This window comes from Bombina bombina, chromosome 3, assembly GCF_027579735.1.
Source record: "Bombina bombina isolate aBomBom1 chromosome 3, aBomBom1.pri, whole genome shotgun sequence".
Classification (NCBI taxonomy): Eukaryota; Metazoa; Chordata; class Amphibia; order Anura; family Bombinatoridae; genus Bombina; species Bombina bombina.
Window position 1 is genome coordinate 126,337,178 of NC_069501.1, and position 23,297 is coordinate 126,360,474.

Genomic DNA, 23,297 nt, shown 5'->3' on the forward strand with positions numbered 1-23,297 from the left:
CGGAAAAACTATTGACGACCTCTGGACTCGTATGGCCAACCATTGCACCTCAATTCGTATGGACATAAAAAAGGGCGAGTCGGTGCAACCTGTTGCCTGACATTTTGCAATGTTTGGCTATATGGTCTCAGATTTGATGTATGTGATCATTGATCACAATCCCCCTCTCCCAAGAGGGGGTGATAGGGGTAACTTGCTGTTACAATGTGAGTCAAGGTGGATATTCAACCTGGGTACTTTGGTGCCTAAGTAGTTGAATACACACCTAGACTGGCATTGCTTTTTATGATGCTTCTAGTATTGGACAATAGATCTACTTTCCAGCCTATAGTGAGGGACATGCTAGGCTGTCTCTAGGTTTTCTATATTGACAGTTTAATGTTCTAATAAATGTGTATTGGTAAAATTGACAAAATAGGATGTTCCTGTTAAATCTAACTGTATCAATGTGGCTAGATTAAATAAGCTTAGTATTGCATTCTATGTTTTAGGTCCTCTTTTCCTTTATTTTCTACCTGTATTTTGGTATGCAGAGTTAATGCCACTACATTGCTAGTAGTGCTGTCAGGGTATCTGTGAGTAACATTAAATAAACTGCAGATGTATGATAGAATCTAATATTTCATTTTGAAGTGAATTGGTTTCATAGAAGACCAGCCCAAACCCCCCTTTTTCCTGATTACAATACATCCAAATGAGAACAAAGGAATAAACATTTGGTTCAATTAGAAAAAGGTAATCTATTTCAACAACATGTTCACTATATTGCTCTGTTTAAAGTTGATTTCCTGCCCAAGATGGGCAATAAACTTAAAATCAATCAAATAAATCAGACCCCTGTAAAGAACATTCGCTAGGTCTGGGAAAAATCTCTTTAAGGTTTAAGCATATTCAAAAATTAATTGCCCCTGCTGTGTTTGAATACATGAAGCTCAGACATACGTCTTAAATGGGAAAAATAGCAAGAGCTAAATACCCCTGTGGTGTTAGATACACAGCTGTACTGAGCCAAACAGAAACATGTCTTGCATTTTAACTCTCAAATTCATTTTAAATTACAACTTAGGTTTAATTTTCAATAAGGTATACCTCAGTCTTGTATAAAAATGTATATGTACATGGATCTGAGAAATGAATTTCATATTTGTAATAAATTAAATGAATAACTACATTAGTATATATAAATGCTTAAGTTATTTCAAAATGAATACATTTTTTCTTTGTTTTCCAGAAATCTAGTGAACATTACAGGAAGAACTTATATGATGATGAGATTTCTAGATAAGATGCGACTAGGAAATAAAATATATGCCAGTATATCAAATAAGCTGATATACAGAATAAGTCAGATAGACATATATATTTAATTGATTGATACTACTAGTCCCTCATAAAAATACAACTTTTAAGACATCTTCTAGAATATGATAAATAAAATAATGATGTTTCATATTAAAATAATCAGGATAACTGGTGTGACATAGTCCAATACACATGGAGCATGTGACTTCTTAATACTGGAAAATATAGTAAATTGAATAATAATATATTTGATATAGTTTACTGCTAGCAATGTTAAAAAATGTAACTGTTTGTCTTTGCTGCCCCTGATGGCCTAAATCCAGTATTACAGCCAAAAGGCATTTGGCTGTTGAAAATGAAATTTCCCAGTAGCCAATCAGGGAGGCGTCTCCCAAATAACCAATCAGGGACAAGCTTCCGAAGGGCCTATCATCCTAATTTCCCTGATGTTTATAATAAAAAGGGGTGGGGTTATATCGCGCGATATAACCTCAGACAAGAGAAAAGAAAGAGGACTCTGTGCTGAATTTTGACTGACAAACTGTCTATTATAAAGCAACCTTGGCCTAATTTTTATCCATCTTGCAAAAATTACCTCTTTTAATTTATGAGGTGAAATTGGATGTATCAGAGGAACCCTGGAAGCTGAAACATTGATTTATTTGGGTAAAGTATAAGAAACTGTTAATTATATTTAATGTTTCAAATCAAAGGCTATAGTCAAATTACAGCTAGTAAATTTAAAGATCATGCTTTGTATTTTAAACTAATATTCATAGTCCTGTGTAGTTCAACTAGTCATTATTGGTAATTCATTTATTTGCTAGGTAAAGATCCTTTGTGTTGCATATTTCTAAGGCAGGCTTATTATCATTATTGTAAATAAATCCCTCTGGTTTGTATTAAGTTATTTGCAACTATATATATTTTAGAACTTGTCTTAATTGTAGCTAGAAAGAGTTTATTTCAGCTCAGAGAAATTGTCTGTTAAAGCATCTTGTTATATCATTTAACGAAGCACTGTTTAAGTTAGTAATCCACACTCTGGTATTTCATTGTGGTATTTTAATGTAATCCATTGTGAATAAGGTAATTTGTAAAGGTATATTTTTATAATCTTTGTATAGAATATTGTAACAGTTTAAGTGTGTATCATCTGATTTATAATCTGGTTTTCTATAAATATAATTCAATGTGTTTATAACTTTAACTAATATAAAGAATTGAGGAATAAAATATTGATTTTAATTGTTTCGTATATGAATTTTAATGGGGGTTTGTTTTAAAGAATAATTATTAAATAAATTGTATTATAACCCGACCATATACTGACAATGTGTTAGGGATAGCTAGACCACTTTGAATGCTTAGGATGTTATGAATAGTTTTAAATATAAAAGCCTGTTGTGTGAACAATATGGTCAAACTGCTCAGTGAGGGACCAGTGTATTAAGTTCACACCGTTAATCCCTTAGTATACTCTGTTGAGCTTTGCAGTTTCATAGGCAACTTCGCATAGACACTGTGCAACTTTAACAACGTTCCTTCGGTATATAATAAAGAAGTTGCTTACCCAGTTGTCGTTATGCTTTCATGGTAATACCTTGCAATACTCCTTCTGTGACTCTTACAAGTGTAATATCGTATAACACCGAGCTCCACTTTTTTGCAGAAGACGCCAACAGCTGCCTCAACTCCTCCGATTAGCGCTTCACTCTGTTGCGGTCCCGTGACCTATCCGGAAGTGTCGTATCCCAGGTATAACAGGTAAAAGTCATAGGCAGATACAACCACATAGAAGGCGTCCAACTTCTGAACAAATCTTAACACTTTAAACAAACAAGAAGCGGTTGTGTGGTAATCAAACTTGTGCAATTTATTTTGATGTGTAGAAAGCAACACATCATACGTGGTACAACAGGTCAGATAAATCCTACGTGTTTCATGCCGACAGGCACTTCGTCAGGGATAGTGAACAAACTCCTCCTTCCTTACTTTATACAATGGTGACACATAGTAATAACATTCAGGTGTTAATTCAATTTCATACCATGGCAAAATTTAAAGTGATATTATTAAAGTGACATTTATACACAACGTGCTATTATTATAACTATTTGTTAATGCAATGATACTCTTTTATATGAAGAAAAGAAAAGGAGAGTAATATGATGTTAATCATTAATCATAAACCTTATATATAATCGGAACACTAACGATACACATTGCGTTTCAACATACTACTTTGCGATATAGTGCAGGTTCAATTATCTTATATGTTTTTTAGTATATGTAAATAATAATCTGGTATATTATAAAGTATTTCTAAGTAAACATATACAACTCAAGAAAAGAACCATGATCGCCTAGTACATGCCACAAATACAAGTAAAACTAAGGTATAATATAAATAACCATGATTGGTAAACTCTCACTTCACTTCTAAAACACACTGTGACTATTCAAAATATTATAAAAATAATATATCTTACAACTCTGTCAATACAACCTTTTATCTCAAAGGACAAAGAATTAAATGGTATCATAATTCAAACAGGACTGGGAACTAATTAAAAACAGTAATATGCAATAATGGATGGGCCCATTCATATAAAAAAGCAACAGAATATTAAAATGGCCTATCTCTCCTCAGTTCTTAGTTATACGTTACATATTCCTAGGGAAAATATTCCTCATATCCATCATATAATTTCTCATGGGTATGTATACGTATATGTATATCGTCACTAATATTTATATTGAAAAAACAATACCCTACATGTAGCCATTATATACCTGTATATGTCTTCAAATCTCAAATCATATTTATACCTAGGGGAGTCCCAGTCTGGAGTATATACATCCAATAAGCTTCCTTTCGATTAAGCTTCGCTAATCTGTCTCCGCCCCTAATACTTCTGGGAACACAGTCTATAGCTTGAAACCAAAACATGTTGTCACCAGTTATCCCTGTATGTTTCGCAAAATGTTTAGCGACAGGGGTCTTAGGTGGATCCTCATCGATTGAATTAATGTGCTCTCTGATGCAGTCTTTCAAAAGGCATGTAGTATGCCCTGTATATTGTTTTTCACAAATTTTACATGTGATAAGATATACTACAAACTTGGAATTACAGGTTAAGTGAAACTGATTCTTATATGACTTTCCTGTTACACTTGACTTAAAATCCTCCCCCTTAAGTACATATTCACAACTTTTACACGGGCGAGTTCCACATTTATAGAAACCCCTTTTAGGCTTAAGCCAACCACCATCTGATTTATCAGGGACACTAAAATCCCTCTGTAAAACTGTTTCCAAGGTATTTGCTCTTCTAGAAACACATTGTATACCCTTCTCTTATATAAGTTTACCTATGAAGGGATCTTTCTCTAGAATCGTTAACGCTCTCCGAACAATATTACAGATCTGTCTGTATTGCTTACTATATGATGTAATAAACCAACAGGACCCTCTCGAGTTTTGTTCATACGGTTTGACTCTATCCTTTAATATGGTAGATCTGTCTATTAAATCAACCTCACTCCGTATATCATTCAGTGAGGCTGGATCATATCCTCTGACTTCAAGTCTCCTTATTAGATCATCAGCCTGTTTATTATAGATATTGAATGTTGTGCAATTCCGTTTTAAACGGATAAGCTGCACTTTGGGAATTGCTCTTTTTAGATGTGTGGGATGATGTGAATTAGCCCTCAGTATTGTGTTCCCTAATATCTTTTTTCTATAAGTTTGCGTAACAATTCTTTTAGTGTCAATATTTTTTGATATCAGCAAATCTAGAAAGGGGACCTCCTTGTCTGAAAACTCAAAGGTAAACTTAAGATTTTTATCGTTGTTATTTAGATATGTAACAAAATTAGAGATCCCTGTTTTGTCACCACTCCAAATAAGGAGCAAATCATCTATATACCTTGAGTAAAATTTAACCTTATCTTTATACGGATTTGTAAACGTGAACAGTTTTTCTATTTAGAAAGTATTTAGATACAAATTTGCATAAGAAGGTGCAAATTTAGCACCCATTGCCGTACCACATTGCTGTACAAAAAATTGACCTTCGAAAGAGAAAAAGTTGTGAGTAAGCAAAAAATCAGGATTAATCAGGATTTGGGAAGTCTTTTTTCCCAAAGAGAGAAATTTGAGATAAAAAAACTGAAATTATGGTGGGACATTTTCTTGCAACTTTATATTAATGAAGAGATGGTTCCCCGAGGGTTACGTATGAAGAAATATCCAGCATATGCATCTAAAAGAGAGGATTTTATGTCTGAATGGAACAATACTTTATCTTTGTGCTCGTTAACATTGATGAAACAGTTGTTAAAGGATAAAAGAAATGATCATGAAAATATACTATGTGAAATTCAAGAGTTGAAATCTAAAATTGTCGACTTTGAAATTGACACTAAACTTAGTGACTATCAGAAACAACTAGAGGATACTCTCACTAAAGTGGACAATGAACTGACTGAGTTTAAGATGAAAAAGTATGATAGAGACTGTAAAGATTATGAGCTCACTATTGTTTATAGTTGGAGTACTAGAGCAAAACAGGGAAACAAGAAACAACGAAGGAGAAATAATAACAAAAGAAAGCTTATTTTTTTCCAGTTTTGATACTAGTAACTCTATAGACACACCTAGGGCCTCTACACCAGTTACACTTCTAACTAAAAATTATCATGATACGTCAGGGCGAGCTAAAACAAAAGCAGGAGTATCTCACCAGCCAATAAAAATTAGATTGGGTACAAATGATACAAGTGATTTTCAGGATGAGACTAATACTAAATCAGATACATCCTTATCCTCAAAAAACTTAGGGGAAGGGGCTCTCCCAGCCAGGTATCCAAGCAGAGGTATAAAGAAAACAAGGGGCCAATTAGAAAACAAAAAACAATAAATACGAAGTTTAAAAATAGTCAGGGGTTAGAGCAAATACAAAATACTGAGACTACTGACATTAACATTGTTAACTTATCAGATACGAAACTATCTAGATTTGAAAAAGAAGTGCTATCCCATGGTTTGGATTTTTCACCTACAATAAACTTTAAAGTATTTGATACATTGGTCAATGTCAATAAACTGGTACGTGCTTTAACTCTAAAGAGACATTTTGCACAAATTAAAGATGTTACTGAAGCTGATGATGATTCAGCCACTTACCAATCCTTGACATCAACTATAGATGGTAATGAAAAAAATTGATATTTATCAAGCAATGAAATTTGATGAGCAGTGCAGTATAATTTCACTACACATATTGGAAAGTGAGAGTACTAGATATGAACTGGAAAATCTTGAGATTCCTATGTGTACACTTAAAGGGTCTAGTAAGAGTTATTATCCTATACAGATGTGGGGTGATTATGTGGATACGTTTAAAAAAAATAATTGAAAGAGACATATTTGCCCTTGCAGACTCAGTTACTTCTGGTGATGGAACTAAACATCTTAAATCTAATATGGCCAGAGAACAAATAAGAGCATTGAGGAATTTGCAACCAAATAGGAGTCTTGTGATTTCAAAATCTGATAAGGGTGGTTCGATTGTAGTTCAAAATAGGTCTCAGTATGTCAATGAAGCCAAAAGGCAATTGGATGACAAATATATACAAGCGAATCACCTTTAATCCGACAGAGAAATATAAGAATGAGCTGCAGAGGTTCCTATCTTGTGCTAAAGATGAATATTTTATTGCACAAAAGACAGCAGATTTCTTAATGGTTCATAATCCACAAGTCCCTGTATTTAAGCATTTACCCAAAATACATAAAACTACTATATCACCACCAGGGAGTCCTATCGTCTCCGGGGTAAAATCATTAGGTGAAAAATTGGGGGCCTATGTAGATTCAATATTGCAACCGATTGTGAAACGGTCACCAGCATACATTAGGGATACAAATCATCTCTTAAATAAATTACAAAATATAGATATACAGGATAGTGATATTTTTCTATCTATAGATGTTTCATCTTTATATTCCTGTATACCACATAGTCAAGGCATTGAGGCATTAGAACAAATGTTGGTTTTATACAGTAACTATGATGAATCTTACATTAAATTCATTTGTGACGCTGTATATTATTTGCTTACTCACAACTTTTTCTCTTTCGAAGGTCAATTTTTTGTACAGCAATGCGGTACGGCAATGGGTGCTAAATTTGCACCTTCTTATGCAAATTTGTATCTAAATGCTTTTGAAATAGAAAAACTGTTCACGTTTACAAATCCGTATAAAGATAAGGTTAAATTTTACTCAAGGTATATAGATGATTTGCTCCTTATTTGGAGTGATGACAAAACAGAGATCTCTAATTTTGTTACATATCTAAATAACGATAAAAATCTTAAGTTTACCTTTGAGTTTTCAGACAAGGAGGTCCCCTTTCTAGATTTGCTGATCTCAAAAAAAATTTGACACTAAAAGAATTGTTATGCAAACTTATAGAAAAAAGATATCAGGGAACACAATATTGAGGGCTAATTCACATCATCCCACACATCTAAACAGAGCAATTCCCAAAGGGCAGCTTATCCGTTTAAAACGGAATTGCACAACATTTGATATCTATAATAAACAGGCTGATGATCTAATAAGGAGACTTGAAGTCAGAGGATATGATCAAGCCTCACTGAATGATATACGAAGTGAGGTTGATTTAATAGACAGATCTACCTTATTAAAGGATAGAGTCAAACAGTATAAAACATTTTTTTAGAGGGTCCTGTAGGTTTATTACATCATAAAGTAAACAATACAGACAGATCTGTAATATTGTTCAGAGAGCGTTACCTATTCTAGAGAAAGATCCCTTCATAGGTAAACTTATATAAGAGAAGGGTATACAATGTGTTTCTAGAAGAGCAAATACCTTGGAAACAGTTTTACAGAGGGATTTTAGTGTCCCTGATAAATCAAATGGTGGTTGGCTTAAGCCTAAAAGGGGTTTCTATAAATGTGGAACTCGTCTGTGTAAAAGTTGTTAATATGTACTTAAGGGGGAGGATTTTAAGTCAAGTGTAACAGGAAAGTCATATAAGAATCAGTTTCACTTAACCTGTAATTCCAAGTTTGTAGTATATCTTATCACATGTAAAATTTGTGAAAAACAATATACAGGGCGTACTACACTCCTTTTGAAAGACCACATCAGAGAGCACATTAATTCAATCGATGCGGATCCACCTAAGACCCCTGTCGCTAAACATTTTGCGAAACATACAGGGATAACTGGTGACAACATGTTTTGGTTTCAAGCTATAGACTGTGTTCCCAGAAGTACTAGGGGCAGAGACAGATTAGCTAAGCTTAATCGAAAGGAAGCTTATTGGATGTATATACTCCAGACTGGGACTCCCCTAGGTATAAATATGATTTGGGATTTAAAGACATATACAGGTATATAATGGCTACATGTAGGGTATTGTTTTTTCAATATAAATATTAGTGACGATATACATATACGTATACATACCCATGAGAAATTATATGATGGATATGAGGAATATTTTCCCTAGGAATATGTAACGTATAACTAAGAACTGAGGAGAGATAGGCTACTTTAATATTATGTTGCTTTTTGATATGAATGTGCCCATCCATTATTGCATATTACTGTTTTAAATTAGTTCCCAGTCCTGTTTGAATTATACTATTTAATTCTTTGTCCTTTGAGATAATAGGTTGTATTGACAGAGTTCTAAGATATATTATTTTTATAATATTTTGAATAGTCACAGTGTGTTTTAGAAGTGAAGTGAGAGTTTACCAATCATGCGGCTAGATCACGAGTTTTGTCGGTAAGGCTGTGCGGGGCTAACGCTCCTTTTTTTCTCTTACCGCTCCCTTTAAACAACGCTGGAATTACGAGTTTTCTGCAAGCCGGCGTTAGCCTCAGAAAAGTGAGCATTGAGAAAAATTTAGCTCCACATCTCACCTCGATACCAGTGTTGCTTATGGTAGCGGTGAGCTGGCTAAACGTGCTCATGCACGATTTCCCCATAGGAAACAATGGGACTGAGCTGGGTGGAAAAAAACCTAACACCTGCAAAAAAGCAGCGTTCAGCTCCTAACGCAGTCCCATTGATTCCTATGGGGAAAGAAAATGTACATCTGCACCTAACACCCTAACATGAACCCCGAGTCTAAACACCCCTAATCTTACACTTATTAACCCCTAATCTGCCGCCCCCGCTATCGCTGACACCTACATTATAATTATTGACCCCTAATCTGCTGCTCCGGACACCGCCGCCACCTACATTATACTTATAAACCCCTAATCTGCTGCCCCCAACATCGCCAACACCTACATTATATTTATTAACCCCTAATCTGCCCCCCCCCAATGTCGCCACAACTATATTAAATTTATTAACTCCTAATCTGCCAACGCCGCCGCCACTATAATAAAGTTATTAACCCTTAAACCTAAGTCTAACCCTAACCCCCCCTAACTTAAATATAATTTAAATTAAACAAAATTAATTTAACATAAATAAATAAATTAATCTTATTTAAAACTAAATACTTACCGATAAAATAAACCCTAAGCTAGCTACAATATAACTAATAGTTACATTGTAGCTAGCTTAGGATTTATTTTTATTTTACAGGCAACTTTGTATTTATTTTAACAAGGTAGAATAGTTATTAAATAGTTATTAACTATTTAATAACTACCTAGCTAAAATAAGTACAAAATTACCTGTAAAATAAATCCTAACCTAAGTTACAATTACACCTAACACTACGCTATCATTAAACTAATTACCTAAACTACCTACAATTAATTACATTTAAAATAAATAAACTAAATTCCGAAAAAAACACTAAATTACAGAAAATAAAAAATGAATTACAAGAATTTTAAACTAATTACACCTAATCTAATTACCCTAATAAAATAAAAAATCCCGCCAAAATAAAAAATTTTTTTCTACTCTATACTAAATTACAAATAGCCCTTAAAAGGGCCTTTAGCGGGGCATTGCCCCAAAGTTATCAGCTCTTTTGCCTGTAAAAAAAAATACAATACCCCCCAACATTACAACCCACCACCCACACACCTCTACTCTAAAACCCACCCAATCCCCCCTTAAAAAAACCTAACACTAACCTCCTGAAGATCACCCTACCTTGAGCCGTCTTCACCCAACCGGGCACAAGTGGTCCTCCAGAGGGTCCGAAGTCTTCATCCAATCGGGGCAGAAGAGGTCCTCCAGATGGTAGAAATCTTCACCCAGGCGGCATCTTCTTTCTTCATCCTTCCGGAGTGGAGCGGGTCCATCTTCAATCCAGCCGATGCGGAGCATCCTCTTCAAACGAAGTCCTAACGAAGAATGAAGGTTCCTTTAAATGACGTCATCCAAGATGGCGTCCCTTGAATTCCGATTGGCTGATAGAATTCTATCAGCCAATCGGAATTAAGGTAGGAAAAATCCTATTGGCTGATGCTATCAGCCAATCGGATTGAAGTTCAATCCGATTGGCTGATCCAATCAGCCAATAGGATTGACCTCACATTCTATTGGCTGATTGGAACAGCCAATAGAATGCAAGGTCAATCCTGGATGAAGATTTCTGCCGTCTGGAGGACCTCTTCTGCCCCGAACGGAGGAAGACTTCGGACTCTCTGGAGGACCACTTGTGCCCTGCTGGGTGAAGACGGTTCAAGGTAGGGTGATCTTCAGGGGGTTAGTGTTAGGTTTTTTTAAGGGTGGATTGGGTGGGTTTTAGAATAGGGGTGTGTGGGTGGTGGGTTGTAATGTTGGGGGTATAGTATTTTTTTTACAAGTAAAAGAGCTGATTACTTTGGGGCAATGCCCCGCAAAAGGCCCTTTTAAGGGCTATTTGTAATTTAGTATAGGGTAGGGAATTTTTTTTTATTTTGGGTGGCTTTTTATTTTATTAGGGGGATTAGATTAGGTTTAATTAGTTTAAAATTCTTGTAATTCTTTTTTTATTTTCTGTAATTTAGTGTTTGTTTTTTTCGTAATTTAGTTTATTTAATTTAATTGTAATTAATTGTAGGTAGTTTAGTTAATTAGTTTAATGATAGTGTAGTGTTAGGTGTAATTGTAACTTAGGTTAGGATTTATTTTACAGGTAATTGTGTCTTTATTTTAGCTAGGTAGTTATTGAATAGTTAATAACTATTTAATAACTATTGTACCTAGTTAAAATAAATACAAACTTACCTGTAAAACAAATATAAACCCTACGCTAGCTACAATGTAACTATTAGTTAAATTGTAGCTATCTTAGGGTTTATTTTATCAGTAAGTATTTAGTTTTAAATAGGATTAATTTATTTAATTATGTTAAATTTATTTAGTTTAATTTAAATTATATTTAAGTTAGGGGGTTAGACTTAGGGTTAGACTTAGGTTTAGGGGTTAATAAAATTATTATAGTAGCGGCGATGTTGGGGTTGGGAGATAAGGAGTTAAATGTAGGTAGGTGTCGGCGACGTTGGGGGGGCAGATTAGGGGTTAATAAAATTTAATTAGTGTTTGCGAGGCGGGAGTGCAGCGGTTCAGTGGTTAATACATTTATTAAAGTGAAACGCGTAGGATTTATCTGACCTGTTGTACCACGTATGATGTGTTGCTTTCTACATCAAAATAAATTGCACAAGTTTGATTACGACACAACCGCTTCTTGTTTCTTTATAGTTTTAAATATATGCCACTGTTCCATTTTTGTTTTTTAGGCACGCCGCTTCAGGTAACCATGGCAACGGTGGAGCCTGTGCAGTAGAACGGTCATGATGTCATGGAAGTTCCTGTTTGCAGGCTGAGGTGTTTAGATGTTGGGGATATAAGGTCAGGTATGTTTTAATACACTGTGTATGGTGTGAGGACGGGGCTAACACCCCTGAAACGTTACTGTTAATACATTTTGTTTGCTATACAAGACCCAGTGAGTGATTTAAACTGATGTGGCTTTAGTACTATTTTAAATGCACCCTGGGCAGTTGCATCTTAAAAGTGAGTGTGGAGCCCTACGTGGGATTTCTCCTATATATATATATATATATATATATATATATATATAGATCCAGTAGTACCAGCACTCACTATTTAATTGCAGCGTCGGGGTGCTCCCAAATGTTAAATATATATTAAGGGTTCCAGTGAACAGAGGCACTCGCCGGTATAGTGAACAAAGTGTTTTTTATTCTTATCACATCAGAATAAACGTTTTCGGGCGATGATGCCTGTCATCAGACTCCTGTGAATACACTGTTTTGTATTCACAGGAGTCTGATGACGGGCATCATCGCCCGAAAATGTTTATTCTGATGTGATAAGAATAAAAAACACTTTGTTCACTATATCGGCAAGTGCCTCTGTTCACTGGAACCCTTATTATATATATATATATATATATATATATATATATATATATATATATATATATATATATACAGGGAGTGCAGAATTATTAGGCAAATGAGTATTTTGACCACATCATCCTCTTTATGCATGTTGTCTTACTCCAAGCTGTATAGGCTTGAAAGCCTACTACCAATTAAGCATATTAGGTGATGTGCATCTCTGTAATGAGAAGGGGTGTGGTCTAATGACATCAACACCCTATATCAGGTGTGCATAATTATTAGGCAACTTCCTTTCCTTTGGCAAAATGGGTCAAAAGAAGGACTTGACAGGCTCAGAAAAGTCAAAAATAGTGAGATATCTTGCAGAGGGATGCAGCACTCTTAAAATTGCAAAGCTTCTGAAGCGTGATCATCGAACAATCAAGCGTTTCATTCAAAATAGTCAACAGGGTCGCAAGAAGCGTGTGGAAAATCCAAGGCGCAAAATAACTGCCCATGAACTGAGAAAAGTCAAGCGTGCAGCTGCCAAGATGCCACTTGCCACCAGTTTGGCCATATTTCAGAGCTGCAACATCACTGGAGTGCCCAAAAGCACAAGGTGTGCAATACTCAGAGACATGGCCAAGGTAAGAAAGGCTGAAAGACGACCACCACTGAACAAGACACACAAGCTGAAACGTCAAGACTGGGCCAAGAAATATCTCAAGACTGATTTTTCTAAGGTTTTATGGACTGATGAAATGAGAGTGAGTCTTGATGGGCCAGATGGATGGGCCTGTGGCTGCATTGGTAAAGGGCAGAGAGCTCCAGTCCGACTCAGACGCCAGCAAGGTGGAGGTGGAGTACTGGTTTGGGCTGGTATCATCAAAGATGAGCTTGTGGGGCCTTTTCGGGTTGAGGATGGAGCCAAGCTCAACTCCCAGTCCTACTGCCAGTTTCTGGAAGACACCTTCTTCAAGCAGTGGTACAGGAAGAAGTCTGCATCCTTCAAGAAAAACATGATTTTCATGCAGGACAATGCTCCATCACACGCGTCCAAGTACTCCACAGCATGGCTTGCAAGAAAGGGTATAAAAGAAGAAAATCTAATGACATGGCCTCCTTGTTCACCTAATCTGAACCCCATTGAGAACCTGTGGTCCATCATCAAATGTGAGATTTACAAGGTGGGAAAACAGTACACCTCTCTGAACAGTGTCTGGGAGGCTGTGGTTGCTGCTGCACGCAATGTTGATGGTGAACAGATCAAAACACTGACAGAATCCATGGATGGCAGGCTTTTGAGTGTCCTTGCAAAGAAAGGTGGCTATATTGGTCACTGATTTGTTTTTGTTTTGTTTTTGAATGTCAGAAATGTATATTTGTGAATGTTGAGATGTTATATTGGTTTCACTGGTAAAAATAAATAATTGAAATGGGTATATATTTGTTTTTTGTTATGTTGCCTAATAATTATGCACAGTAATAGTCACCTGCACACACAGATATCCCCCTAAAATAGCTATAACTAAAAACAAACTAAAAACTACTTCCAAAACTATTCAGCTTTGATATTAATGAGTTTTTTGGGTTCATTGAGAACATGGTTGTTGTTCAATAATAAAATTAATCCTCAAAAATACAACTTGCCTAATAATTCTGCACTGCCTGTATATATATAAAATGGAAGGGAACTGCACTCCAAGACCGGATCAGGTACACATCCTGTGACTCCGGAATGGGTGCAAGAAACAAGGGGGATTACAAATAAAAAGTAATACACAAGGGGGATTACAAATAAAAAGTAATACAACACATAGAAACACCCAGCACTCACCAGCTAGCTCACAGCTAAGATAAAATCACAACTGGAAAGGCTTTGTGAGCTTGCATGATGGTGTGGCTGTGTTAGGGACTCAGGCAATGGAAAGGGCCTTGACGTGGTGCCTGAGCTTTCCCATTTGGCCAGATGCGGTGACTAACCTTTCCAGTTGTGATTTTATCTTAGCTGTGAGCTAGCTGGTGAGTACTGGGTGTTTCTATGTGTTGTATTACTTTTTATTTGTAATCCCCCTTGTTTCTTGCACCCATTCTGGACTGGGGATAACTGCCTGTGGCTCTGGTGACATCACAGCTTTTTTGGAGTGCTATTTAGCACCCAGGGCTGGATGTTGCTGAGTCACAGGATGTGTACCTGATCCGGTCTTGGAGTGCAGTTCCCTTCCATGTTTTGTATTTTCTATGGGTGATTACATCCACCTGTGCACCCCTTCTTTGTTCTCAGTTTGTTTGGCTTTGTGAGCTTGCATGATGGTGTGGCTGTGTTAGGGACTCAGGCAATGGAAAGGACCTTGACGTGGTGCCTGAGCTTTCCCATTTGGCCAGATGCGGTGACTAACCTTTCCAGTTGTGATTTTATCTTAGCTGTGAGCTAGCTGGTGAGTGCTGGGTGTTTATATGTGTTATATATATATATATATATATATATATATATATATATATATATATATATATATATATATATATACAGTGGGGAAAAAAAGTATTTAGTCAGCCACCAATTGTGCAAGTTATCCCACTTAAGAAGATGAGAGAGGCCTGCAATTTTCATCATAGGTATACCTCAACTATGAGAGACAAAATGTGGAAACAAATCCAGACAATCACATTGTCTGATTTGGAAAGAATTTATTTGCAAATTATGGTGGAAAATAAGTATTTGGTCAATATCAAAAGTTCATCTCAATACTTTGTTATATATCTTTTGTTGGCAATCACAGAGGTCAAACGTTTTCTGTAAGTCTTCACAAGGTTGTCACACACTGTTGCTGGTATGTTGGCCCATTCCTGCATGCAGATCTCCTCTAGAGCAGTGATGTTTTGGGGCTGTTGCTGGGCAACACGGACTTTCAACTCCCTCCAAAGGTTTTCTATGGGGTTGAGATCTGGAGACTGGCTAGGTCACTCCAGGACCTTGAAATGCTTCTTACGAAGCCACTCCTTCGTTGCCCGGGCGGTGTGCTTGGGATCATTGTCATGCTGAAAGACCCAGCCACATTTCATCTTCAATGCCCTTGCTGATGGAAGGAGGTTTGCACTCAAAATCTCACAATACATGGCCCCATTCATTCTTTCATGTACACGGATCAGTCGTCCTATTCCCTTTGCAGAGAAACAGCCCCAAAGCATGATGTTGCCACCCCTATGCTTCACAGTAGGTATGGTGTTCTCTCTCCTCCAAACACGACAAGTTATGTTTCTACCAAACAGTTCTACTTTGGTTTCATCTGACCATATGACATTCTCCAAATCCGCTTCTGGATCATCCAAATGCTCTCTAGCATACTTCAGACACGTCTGGCACTGCAGGATCTGAGTCCCTGGCAGCATAGTGTGTTACTGACGGTAGCCTTTGTTACGTTTGTCCAGCTCTCTGCAGGTCATTCACTAGGTCCCCCATGTGGTTCTGGGATGTTTGCTCACCGTTCTTGTGATCATTTTGACCCCACGGGTGAGATCTTGCGTGGAGCCCCAGATCGAGGGAGATTATCAGTGGTCTTGTATGTCTTCCATTTTCTAATTATTGCTCCCACAGTTGATTTCTTCACACCAAGCTGCTTGCCTATTGCAGATTAAGTCTTCCCAGCCTGGTGCAGGTCTACAATTTTGTTTCTGGTGTCCTTCGACAGCTCTTTGGTCTTCACCATTGTGGAGTTTGGAGTGTGACTGTTTGATGTTGTGGACAGGTGTCTTTTATACTGATAACAAGTTCAAACAGGTGCCATTAATACAGGTAATGAGTGGAGGACAGAGGAGCCTCTTAAAGAAGAAGATACAGGTCTGTGAGAGACAGAAATCTTGCTTGTTTGTAGGTGACCAAATACTTATTTTCCACCATAATTTGCAATTAAATTCTTTCCAAATCAGACAATGTGATTGTCTGGATTTGTTTCCACATTTTGTCTCTCATAGTTGAGGTATGTCGATGATGAAAATTACAGGCCTCTCTCATCTTCTTAAGTGGGAGAACTTGCACAATTGGTGGCTGACTAAATACTTTTTCCCCCCACTGTATATATATATATATATATATATATATATATATATATATATATATATATATATATATATATATAAATATATAACAGTTTGAAATGATCTCTTTTAAGCACAAGAGAAAAAAATAATTTTGTGTCACTTTAAAGAATCGATTGAAATGCAAACTTTTTTTTATCTTTCAAAGTTTTGATAATGAGATAGGAAGGGATTTCCACCTTTGTTATCTTGAGAAATAACGGCACACAGTATGTCATACTGTCTGATTGGGTGACTTGTCACATTCAAGATTGTATATAGTATGCAGAGCTTGCGCCAAAGTGGGTAAAATATAATTGTGGGTGTAGTATGGTGTAGATATTGAAATATTCTTAAGTACACCCTATAGTAGATTTCAAAAGCACCAGAAGTAAATAAAAGAAGGGATGATGGCTATAAAAAATATAGCCTATAACCAAATCAGTAACTAATGAATTCCACTTGCCTAATAGTTGCCCTCATCTAACTTCACACTAACATCATTCCCACCTTTGCAGTCCCCCCCTCCTGTTTCTCACCCTCCTACCCATTTAGATTGTAAGTTCCCACAAGAACAGGGCTCCCAATTCCTCCTGTATTTGTTTGTTAAATTTTGTCTGGTGTCTCATATTGTACTGTCCTTTTATCTTTGTTACTTATGAACAGTTCTGCGGAATCTGTTGGCGCTTTATAAATAAAGAATAATAATAATATAGGGCTAGATTACAAGTGGAAAGCTAATTTAACATACGTCTATAATCGGACATATTTACCCATTTATGTGCGTACGTTAAATAACCAGCCATTACGAGTGGTGAAATTAACCAGAGGTCAGATCTCTGGTTAAATAAAAAAAAGTCCCCCAATTGCCCCCAAAACAACGTGTATTGTTCCTTTTTAAAAATAAAAATATAGGCATCTTTATTTTATTAATAAATAACTGCAAATAGCAGTTATAATGAGTTAAAGTGACCGGATGTGGGGTTAAAGTGAGTGCAAGGCTTCCATGCAATGCAAACGCTAGGTTTGCACGTGCTGGAATTATGAGTGGAGCGCAAATATTGCGAAAGCGCAATTTTGCACTTTACTTGTAATCTAGGCCATAGAATGGCCTGTATTTGGTATATAAAACTCAGTTTTATATAATCCCTATATTTTAGTCTGCTCTATTGCTCATTGAATGAAATGAAAGGTGCATTTTATGAAGTTATCTAATAATTTTGATGCAGTAAAATTCTGGAATCCTGGTTTATGTAGGTAGATTTTTTTTCTTGCATTCTTTGTCTAGAGAGAGAACAGCAACTCTGATACACTATGGGGGATATTTATCAAAGATTTGGCGGACCTGATCCGACTGATCTCGCTGAATGTGGAGAGCAATATGCTCTTCATATTCAGCATTGCAATGCCGCCCCCTACAGATTCGCGGCCAATCGGCCACCAGCAGGAAGGTGTCAATCAACCCAATCGTACTGCTCAAAGCAGGTGGACAGGGTTATGGAGCAGCGGTCTTTAGCTTGCAGGCTCGCCAGAAACACAGGCCCTCATCCGGAGCTTGATAGATAGGTCCCAAAGTTGTTAAATCACTTTTTTCTTTAAAGAAATGCTGAATAAAATTATACCTTTACTGATTTAAAATTACTGGGATTCAGTCCAACATCTCTTTTATAAGGTCTCGATGTTTTTGATTATGTTTTTCTTGAGTTGAACCACTCTCATCTAGGAACCAAATGAATTCACATTCAAGAGAGAAAGTTAGAACCTCATTTAATTTGTGTTTTTTAACCATGGTGGCTGTATAGAGAGACTTCCAATGAACATAATTTCCAGCCTCCAAGTTATTTTGCAATGACCTATTATCTCATGATTGGGTCCATAGGAAAAATATGTTTCAGGCCTGTAATAGGCCCTTAGTCATGCATCTATTACAGACCTGAAACTTATTTTTCCTATGGACCCCATCATGAGACAATAAACGTCCTTTTACAATACCTTAGAGGCTGGGATCTATGTTGATTGGAACTATTGAGGACTTGGCAGGTCTGATTTCGTGCCCCAGTGCTGTAAGTGTGCTGTGTTCCAATGTTTTTGAAAATTTTGTATAGAGAAACTTATCATTACATAGGAAATACAATAGTATAGAAACATAGAAACATAGATATTGACGGCAGATAAGAGCCATAGGCCCAGCAAGTCTGCCCGACCTTACCTAACAGTATAATGGACATTAATCTTTGAAGAAGGCAGATATATTTAAAGTATGTTTGCTTGTAATGTGCAACAATTGACATTAATTTTAATAGCCTTAGAAATATCTTATCATAACATCCTTGGTAGGTTTATAATGGCAACACTGAAACAACAAGATTAGTCAGTAGTTAAAAGCCAAGATTCAAGTGGATTAGATAAAGGTGATACAAAGTTAATTGAAGATGTGCCTATAAAATAGTACAAAAGGCCAAAGATCAGACTGCAGGGAATGTCCATACTTCTAAAAATAATTATATTATGTTCTGCATAAAAGGATACCACCACACAAACACGTAGAAAGCAAGCTAGATAATATGTTGTATACAAGTAGTTTGGGTGAATGAAGAGTGTTCTGTAAGATTCGTAAGGTAATAGAAGAAGATAAATCAAATTCCAATTTACTTGACCATAATGCCACACAAAGAATGTCTCTAGAGAGACAATTCTGATAATAAACTCAGCAGTACCAACAAAGTGAAATTTCTGGTGAGACTGATAACACTGCAGGCAATAGATGCAGCAGAAACACAAAGCTGGTAATATTAGTAAAAGGCTTAGATTTCAGGAAGCTGATAGATGTGGTGCTTATGGAGATGTTAATCACAAGTCCAGAAATTGGGACCCAAGCTCACCTGTGACTTGCAAATCAATAGATACCTGTTCCCTGCAAACCAGTAAGCACAAGTCCACAAATGGAGACCAGAGATCTCTTGTTATTATTATTATCAGGTATTTGTAGAGCACCAACAGATTCCGCAGCTCTATAAACTGCGAACCACTAAGCACAAGTCCACAAATGGAGAACAGAGCTCACCTGTTACCTGCAGACCACTAAGCACAAGTCCACAAATGGGGACCAGAGCTCACCTGTTACCTGCAAAACACTAGATACAAATCTACAAGTGTGGGAAGCAGAGTTCAGTTGTTACTTGAAAACTGCTAGGCAGAAGTCTACAAGTACAGAGTAGAGCTTATCTGTTACCTGCAAACCTCTAGACACAAGCCCACAAGTACAAAGCAGAGCTCACCTGTTACCTGCAAAACCCTTAGGCACAAGTACAGAGCAGAGATCCCCTGTTACTTGCAAACCACTAGGTACAAGTCCACAAGTACAGAGCAGAGTGCAAACCACTAGATACAAATGCACAAGTGGAAAGCAGAGCTAACCTGTTACCTGCAAACCACTAGGCAAAAGTCCACAGGTGGGAAGCAGAGCTTACTTGTTTCCTTGTAAACCATTAGATACAAATCCACAAGAGGGAGCAGAGCTAACCTGTAACCTGCTAACCACAAGATACAAATTCACAAGTGGGAAGCAGAACTCACCTGTAACCTGCAAACTGTTAGGAACAAGTTCACAAACGAGAAGCCAAGCTCACCTGTTACCTGCAGACCTCTTTATTGGATCAAGAATCACAGGTTTTCGGCTGCATTAGCCAATGCTCAGAACTGCAGGAAGGAGGGGCTGACGTTGACTCCAGGAAACTTAGCTATGGTTGGCCAAATACCAGGACAGTTCAACAGAATATTCAGTAGCACTATACACGACTGCAGAGTGCCGCAGCTACAGGCTAAAAAAACACAATAATTGGAGCATACATAAATTAAAAAAAAGTACTTGTTCATGCAGAAATAGATTTTCAGGTAGTAAGGAATATAGACATGTTACTTATGACATAGTAGTGCTGATGCACAGACTTGGCTTTAAAGGTGGAGATAGTATGCAGGATATGCTGGTATGTAGGCTTGGCTTTAGATGTACAGAGGGTTTGCTAGATACACAGGTATGCAAAAACAGATGGTATACCGTATTCAAGATTTGAATTTAGAAGCAAATTTAACATGCATAATTAGCCTTAAAATGGCATATAGTTTGCAAGATACACCAGTATGCAGGCTTAGATTTAAAGGCACAGGTGGTTTGCTGTATACACGGGTAGGCAAGGCTTGACTTTAGAAGCACAGATACAAAGAAGGAATCACTGGTATTACAACTTGGCAGAAAAAAATGATTCTCTGAACTTCAGTATCTCATTTTCTGTAAATAGTAAAGCACCATTATTACAGTCCTGAGATTTTTCATGCCCCCCTGAGCTTCACAATGTTTACATCGTGGAAAACAAACTACATTGGGTTCCAGTACTACTAATAAAACTAGTACAGACCCTAACAAAGACAGCTTCAAATCACCAACAAATACATTTAACTTAACTTCACAATAATACACTATATATATATATATATATATATATATATATATATAGCTTAGGACTTGAAAGTTTGAGCCCTGTATATATATATATATATATATATATATATATATATACAGGGCTCAAACTTTCAAGTCCTAAGCTACTAGCCAGGCCAAAATGTTACTCACCACTTCTGATCCCACCCATTCCCCGCCCACATCACACCCACTACAACCCTGTATGCATACAGTAAGCTATTGTGATATAGCTTATTGTGCAGTAATTTTAATCTTGTTTTTATTTTATACCATAACAGATTAAATGATGATACATACAGTAATAAATTAACACAAAACAAGTGCATACCAGCAACAGCTGGATGATAAAAAGGCAACAACTGAACTGTGAATTAGCTCCTCTGGTTTATTTGTGTATATTAAAAAGCTGTTTTTGTTCTTTGCCAACACAACCTATTAAAATGGACTGAGCTTGCAGGGAGATCAGATATCCTTATTTTACCATTTTCTATACATACACATGATTCCTTATCTCTGTCTGTATACCAAAGCCCAAAACATAGAAAGAGTTTAATACAGAGGGTAGCTGCACAACAAATGTGCTAAAATCACCAGGCATACATTATTAAAGTTTACCCAAATTCCAAGACATAAGGGGCCCGATCCGATATGCAGTGGCCCCTGCAAAAGCCGGCGACGCCAAATTTTGTGCGGGTTTGGTATCACATATACGGCATAACCTAGAAGTTACACTTGTATATTTCTGCCTTCGCCCGTAGTTTTTCCTCCCATACACTGATATACAAAACCCGCGCAGTTTGGTATCCAATATACAGCGCAAGAGAAATCTTACTCCATTTTCACCTCGCCACAAAATGCAGGCGTAGTACGCCTTACACTGAGTATTGGAGCCCCGTAACTCCCTAAACTGCCTGCAAAATAAAACCTAACACCTAATGCATGCGCAATGTCTATCTACCTGTCAACCGCAATCCCCCACCGCAATCCCTAATAAAGTGTTTAACCCCTAAACCGCCGCTCCCGGACCCCGCCGCCACCTACATTAAATGTATTACCCCCTAATCTGACCCCCCTACACCACCGCCACCTATATTAAATGTATTAACCCCCACTTCTGACCCCCCTACACTGCCGCCACCTATTTTAAATATATTACCCCCTAATATGATCCCCCAACACAGCCGCCACAAATTTTAAATATATTACCCCCTAATATGATCCCCCTACACCGCGACCACCTATTTTAAATAAATTAACCCCTAATATGATCCCCCTAAACCGCTGCAACCTATTTTAAATATATTAACCCCTAATATGATCCCCCTACACCGCCGCCACCTATATTCTATGTATTAACCCCTAATCTAATCCACCTACACCGCCACCACCTATATTATATGTATTAACCCCTTATCTAATCCCCCTACACCGCCACCACCTATATTAAATGTATTAACCCCTAGTCTAATCCCCAAACACCGCCACCACCTAAATTATATGTATTAACCCCTAATCTAATCCCCCTACACCGCCGCCACCTATATTATATGTATTAAACCCTAATCTAATCCCCCTACACCGCCACCACCTATATTAAATGTATTAACCCCTAGTCTAATCCCCAAACACCGCCACCACCTATATTAAATTTATTGACCACTAAGCTAATCCCCCTATACCGCCGCCACCTCTATTATATGTATTAACCCCTAATCTAATCCCCCTACACCGCCGACACCTATATTAAATTTATTTACCACTAAACCTAAATCTAACCCTAACACCCCCTAACTTAATTATTATTTAAATAAATCCAAATAATATTAATATTATTAACTAAATTATTCCTATTTAAAACTAAATACTTACCTATAAAATAAACCCTAAGATAGCTACAATATAATTAATAATTACATTGTAGCTATTTTAGGGTTTATATTTATTTTATAGGTAACTTTGTATTTATTTTAACTAGGTACAATAGCTATTAAATAGTTAATAACTATTTAATAGCTACCTAGTTAAAATAATTACAAAATTACCTGTAAAATAAATCCTAACCTAAGTTACCATTACAC